This window comes from Branchiostoma belcheri, unplaced genomic scaffold (assembly GCF_001625305.1).
Source record: "Branchiostoma belcheri isolate BF01 breed outbred unplaced genomic scaffold, Haploidv18h27 scaffold455, whole genome shotgun sequence".
Taxonomy (NCBI): domain Eukaryota; kingdom Metazoa; phylum Chordata; class Leptocardii; order Amphioxiformes; family Branchiostomatidae; genus Branchiostoma; species Branchiostoma belcheri.
The window spans coordinates 1-6,006 of record NW_017804082.1 but is presented as its reverse complement, the minus strand read 5'-3'; the positions used below and the strand labels follow the sequence as shown (position 1 = coordinate 6,006).

The window sequence follows — 6,006 nt, the reverse complement described above, 5'->3', positions numbered from 1 at the left end:
ATAATATTATTAGGCCACACCAATTTAATTTGTTGCTTCTCGAATCGCCCTGTCCATTTTTTTCTGATTTGTAAAAAAAAAAATTTAGTTCTAAATTAACTGCAAAATGCTCAATGAAAGACATATTTTGGCCCCAATGGTTGAAGACAGTCCTTTTCTTCCTAGTTCGTGAAGTTTTTCAATGTAACAATTAGTGATGCATACCTAAACCCAATTTTAGGTTCAGGTCCGGATTCAAGTCCAGAGGTTTAGGTTCAGGTCCGGATTTGTAAGTCCGGACCTAAACCCATGGCATATACAAAATTGCATGTTGGCAACCTTGCAATGTTATCTGGGTGAAACTTTGGCCACGTAACATGTAGGGCAGTACTTGATGATGCCCAATGGCAATGTTTTCTTCATTTTGCAGCAAAGATTTTGCAATTTAAGGAAGGTTTTAGGTGGTTTGGAATGAAAAGGGGTATGTGAAATGGTCTTTTATGGTAATAAGTCCGGACTCGGTTCTTGACTTTAGGTTTTTTTGGACTTGAACCTAAACATTCTTACAAGTCCGGATCCAAGTCCAGTGAACCGGTATGCATCACTAGTAACAATGCAATTTTTTTTCATTAAAAGTTCAAAATGTATTGTTTTAATCATAAACCAGCCTGGTATGTTCACTTCATGGCTCATATCGTAACATTGCCTGCTATCATGGGGTGCCTTGGCCTGTTTTTTTTATTTATATTTCTCCCTGTCGCTCCATATTTTTTTTGAAAAAATCCGAAAAACAACAAATTAAATTGGTGTGGCCTTAGCAGTGAACTCACGCGATGCCGGCTCCCATGCTTGGGTCCATGAGGAAGTAGCCCAGGGCTCCGACGTTGACGGCCATCATGCCTGCATTCAGCGCATGGCGGCCGGGAAGCAGGAGGGGGTCCGAGCTCAGGGTACCCTGTGAAAAGAACAACATCAATGGTATTGTCTCAGTCTGTACTAAAAATTCAAAACTTAACCATTAGCAGGGCTCAAAATACTGGGTACATGTGCACCTCAGTGCACCCAAAATTGGAGCTGTGCACCAGTGCACCCAAATATTTTTGTAGGTATTAAATGTATAAGTATACAGGATATTCTTGGCATCTAAGGGTCAGAAAAATAAAAGAATCTTGAAGATTTTTAAGTTAGCTCCCATTTCAGATTCAAGCTTAGAAGAGGATAGTAGTAAGATCGATAATTAGGTTTTGTTTTATAAGGTGCACCCAAAAATTGTTTTGTACACCTAATTTTATAGGTTGGGTGCACCTATTAGTATTAGCATTACTATTACCAAAAATGAATTTTGAGCCCTGATGAGTAATAGCAATAATCTTCTTAATAAGGATTTCTTTAGAAGAAGCTTTATATGGCCTAGGAAAAATTGTTTCCTGTTTCCCAGACCGACTCTAGAAAAAAACTGCCGACCGTAGCCTTTTTGTGTGTGGACCCCTGCAAAGGAAATAAATTCTCCGAGCTGATTGAACTTTTTTGGCTTCATAACCCAAAACCCGAGTAATGAAATGTTTTACAATCAATTTTCCAACATGGTCCGCTGAAAATAAATTTCCTGGTGCAGTAGAAAAAGTTATAAAAACACACCCATAAAGCCTTAGATTTTAGACCTAAGTCTTAAAAAAAGATAATCCCTAACTACACTAATTTTTTTCAGGACTAAAACAGGAAACACAATGTTTTTTTCCTAGGCGTAAGCATGTTAAGTTGTTCCTCCTAAAGTTAAGTACAAAATGCAAACATACATGATTGTCACGTTTTGCGCGAACATGTACTTACCTGAAGCTTTCCGTAGGCAATGAGAGAGCCAGTGAAGGTGACACCTCCGATGAACGTGCCGAGGAACTGGGCGATTCTCTCGATGGTGGCGGGATCATCCCCCCAGTGAGGGGCGTGGGCCAGGTAGGTGGCCACACAGGTCAGCACGGCGGCCATTCCCACGAAGCTGTGGAACAACGCCACCAGCTGGGGCAGGTCGCTGATGATGATGCGTTTGGCGATGATGGCTCCCAGGGTGCCGCCCACACTCATGGCCGCTCCCATCTGCATGTAGGTCTCCGGCGACACGTTCACGACGCCAAGGGTGGCGGCGATGCCAGAGGCGATACCGATCATACCCAGGGCGTTGCCGACACGTGAGGTGGTTTGGTGGGCCAGTCCCGTCAGGGCTCCCACGCAGCAAAGGGACGCACCGAGGCAGGTCAGGTTGTACATCTCCGGGTATCCCATCATCTCGCCGTAGGCGTAGGTTCCGATGAAGCCCACGCCGGGGATGGCGTAGAGGTAGTTGTACTCGGGCGGGTCTTCGGGGCGACGGAACATGTCCAACATTCTCTGGGTGATGACGAAGCCGCCGCCGATGTTGATGGAAGAGATGAAGCAGGCTGTGGCAGCCAGGGTGGTGGGCCAGCTGTTGGGGAAGTAGCCTCCACCCATCAGGAGGAGACCGCCAACGGCAGTGATACCGGAGATGGCGTTCGTGACGGACATGAGGGGCGAGTGAAGGGCCGGGGTGACGCCCCACACCGTGTGGTAACCCACGATACCAGCCAGGGAGAAGGTGGTGAGCTGGGTGGAGAAGGCCACGTTGGGGGAGCCGACTCCGAGGAGGGCTGCAACTCCCAGGCCAGCGGAGTACATCCCGGCACTCCTCATGGTGTCCATGAAGTAGTTGGGCTCTGGTGGTGCCACGGCTACCTGTTCTGCCGGCTTGGCCTCTGGGGTGACGTCCAGCTTTGGTGGTGGAGGTGGCGGCCACATCAGCTTGCCTTTATCCAGGACGATGGAACCTCTGACGACCTCGTCCTCCAGGTCCAGCACGTACTCCCCGTTCCCTCCGAGCGACAGAAGGAGCTTGCTGATGTTGTTGGCGTACAGGGTGCTGCTCTGGGTGGGCAGTCTGCTGGGCAGGTCGGTGTACGCGACGTGCGTCACTCCATTGTACACATACTTCTCTCCGGGCTTTGTCGTCTCCACGTTACCACCCGCCTCCGCTGCCAGGTCGACGATGACGGATCCCTGCTTCATGGACTCCACCATCTCTTTGGAGATCAGCTTCGGCGCGGGCTTGCCGGGGATGAGGGCAGTGGAGATCAGGATGTCAATCTCTTTGCACTGCTTGGCGAACAGAGCCATCTCTGCTGCAATGAATTCTGGGGACATCTCCTTGGCATATCCGCCACCGCCTTCACCGGATTCTTCCACATGGACTTCCAGGGCTTCTCCTCCCAAGGACTTGATCTGCTCTCTTGCCGCCTCCCTGGTGTCAAACCCTCTCACGATGGCACCCATGTTCTTGGCAGTGCCAATAGAAGACAGGCCAGCCACGCCACCACCGATGACCATGACTTTCGCCGGAGGAACTTTCCGGCAGCCGTGATCTGACCCGTGAAGAAACGTCCAAAGCTATTGGCTGCCTCTATCACCGCCTTGTACCCGGCAATGTTTGCCATGGAGCTCAAGGCGTCAAACACCTGCGCACGACTGATACGGGGCACACAGTCCATGGCCAGCACCGTGGCGTTCCGCTTGGCCAGGAGGTCGATGAGCTCCTGGTTCTGTGCAGGGTAGAGAAAGCTGATGAGGTGTGCGCCGTCCTTGAGTTTGCTGACTTCCTCCGCGCTCGGCGCTCGCACTTTCAGGACAATGTCCGACTTGAAGACATCTCCTGCATCCTTGATCTCTGCACCTGAGCTGACGTACTCGGCCTCGCTGAACTGCGCCTCTGCGCCGGCGCCACGCTCCACATTCACCTTGAAGCCTGCCTTTGTCAAGGTCGCACACGCAGCTGGGCTGAGGGCGACTCGGCGCTCGTTCAGGAAGGTCTCCTTGGGTACGCCGACCGTCAGCTCACTGTACGGGATCCCCTTGAGCGAAACCTGTTCTCCGCTGGACGAGAAGAGACATTTGAAGGTGTTGAGGTTGCGGCTCTGCGCAGATATGACCTTCTGGATGTTCCCGCTAACCAGGTTGTCGATCAGGGGGACCAGGCCCTGCTTCTCCACTGTTCGTAGCAGCCGGAACATTTGATCCTGGGTGAGCAGTCCCTTCAAGATCTGTCAAGAAAAATAAACAAAAAATGTAACACTATGACTATGAGCATACATACTTTTTTGCAGGTTATCATGTGTGAGTATCTGGAATAAAAAAACTCACTTTGAGGTCACGTTAGCAATGAATGGCAAAAGCTGAAGACCTCTACAAGCAATATTATGAAACAATAAAAATTCAGCCCTCTGAATACAATACAATAGCATCAAAAACTACATACATTTATGTGGATTGTGAAAATCTCAGTAAAGAATTTAGCTGCAGGTACTGGTATTGAGACTTAGGTAGTTAGGTTCACCGGGTGTTTGAAGTCACCAACGGAGTTGCAGTGAGCAAGAAACATGTTTAAGGCCTGACAGTACAGTGGACCACAATGACTGATCAACCGCACTTCGTCTTGCTTGAATTTTTCTTGCACTCTAAAGGTACAAAATATCTTTGGCCATATTTGTAAACCCTATATCAAAGATTATACAAATTTTCCTTTCAAATGACTTCCCACAACTGCAACATGCCATAGAAAGAGCCAACTGAAGAAGCCCAAAATTGACTTAAACCAGCCTGACAGAGACAAGAGCCAGTGTGTACATGTAAGTTATTTTTATCTGATGAGCCCAAAAGGAATTTCAAACATTTTATTCATAAAAGGAACAGATGTGTACACTAAAAAACATTTTTCCTGTGATCTTGTTTTATTTGAAGGGTTATACAAAGTGGATTCTATCGAGTTTGATGACAAGTATCAAAGAACAGAAAAAAGTAAGATTGTGGTCTAAGATTTAAGGAAGCTAAGGGGTTATGCACCTTGGCAACTGATGAGTAATCATGAGTTACTGTATTAGTATACTACATGTATTACTATTAATATTAGCATGCCAACCATGGAGCTGGTCAAATGTACAGAAAACTTAACAATTACTGGTATGAAGCCTTCTGGGCTTTTCTTTCCCTTTTAGCCTTTCCTCCCTTAGGCCACACCAATTTAATTTGTTGCTTCTCGGATCGCCCTGTCCATTTTTTTCTGATTTGCAAAAAAAAAAATGTTCTAAATTAACTGCAAAATGCTCAATGAAAGACATAGTTTGGCCCCAATGGTTGAAGAAAGTCCTTTTCAATGTAACAATGCAATTTTGTTTCATTAAAAGTTCAAAATCTATTGTTTTAATTAGGCCTAGGAAAAAAAATGTTGTGTTTCCGGTTACCCGACCGACCCTATGAAAAACCCCCCGACCCTAGCCTTTTTTGGGCCGACCAAAAATTTCGAGCGGCTAGCGGTCGGTTTTCAAAATTGGGGATTTTATCCCCGATAAATGTGCTCGTCATTCCAATTTTCTTCGGTCGGGCGGCGTGGATCGAGCGCTAATTGCACGGATCGGGCCGCTATTCAATTCCATTGTCGGCACAATCCTGTGAATTGACGATGAATTGTCGATCTCGCCATGACGCTACAAAGAAAACGTTGTCATTGGTAGAAAATCTGACACCCCGCTGGCGTTTCACAACAAAATTTTCATGTAAACAACTCCGACTGTCTTTGTTTACATCGCGAAAGCTCACCGATACAAAGTAAAACTCCCGCCGGCCGGCCGCGCCCGATCGCATGGTTGCGGCATGGCGCTAAGTTTTCGGCAGCTCGACGGAAAAATAATCCATCCCCAGAAGAAATGTTACGCATGAAAATAACAACTACAACTTGTTTTCCTCGTTATATGAGTTTTTGAGGCCGTAAAATGTTTAAAACGGTTGAAATTTGCTCGAAAAAACGGCTCGAAAATTCACGGCGAGAAAGACAACATGGCCGACCTGTTTTCACAATAACAATGGTCAAAGGTCAAGATAGCATCCAAATGTATAGATACATGTAATAAGTACATATTACAGTGCTAAAACGATACTTTAAACGCATGAAAAATATTTTTTCGGCTA

The 6,006-nt window shown here is 46.8% G+C and overlaps 1 pseudogene across 1 annotated transcript; it reads right to left on the bottom strand.

The window, feature by feature from the left end:
- Positions 1 to 800: 800 nt before the first annotated feature.
- Positions 801 to 4,085, bottom strand: LOC109478872 (annotated as a pseudogene). Its single transcript, XR_002140763.1, has 2 exons — positions 1,810 to 4,085; positions 801 to 934 (listed from the first exon to the last, which is right to left on the bottom strand). The product of XR_002140763.1 is annotated as an NAD(P) transhydrogenase, mitochondrial-like (transcript).
- Between the last annotated feature and the right edge of the window lie 1,921 nt (positions 4,086 to 6,006).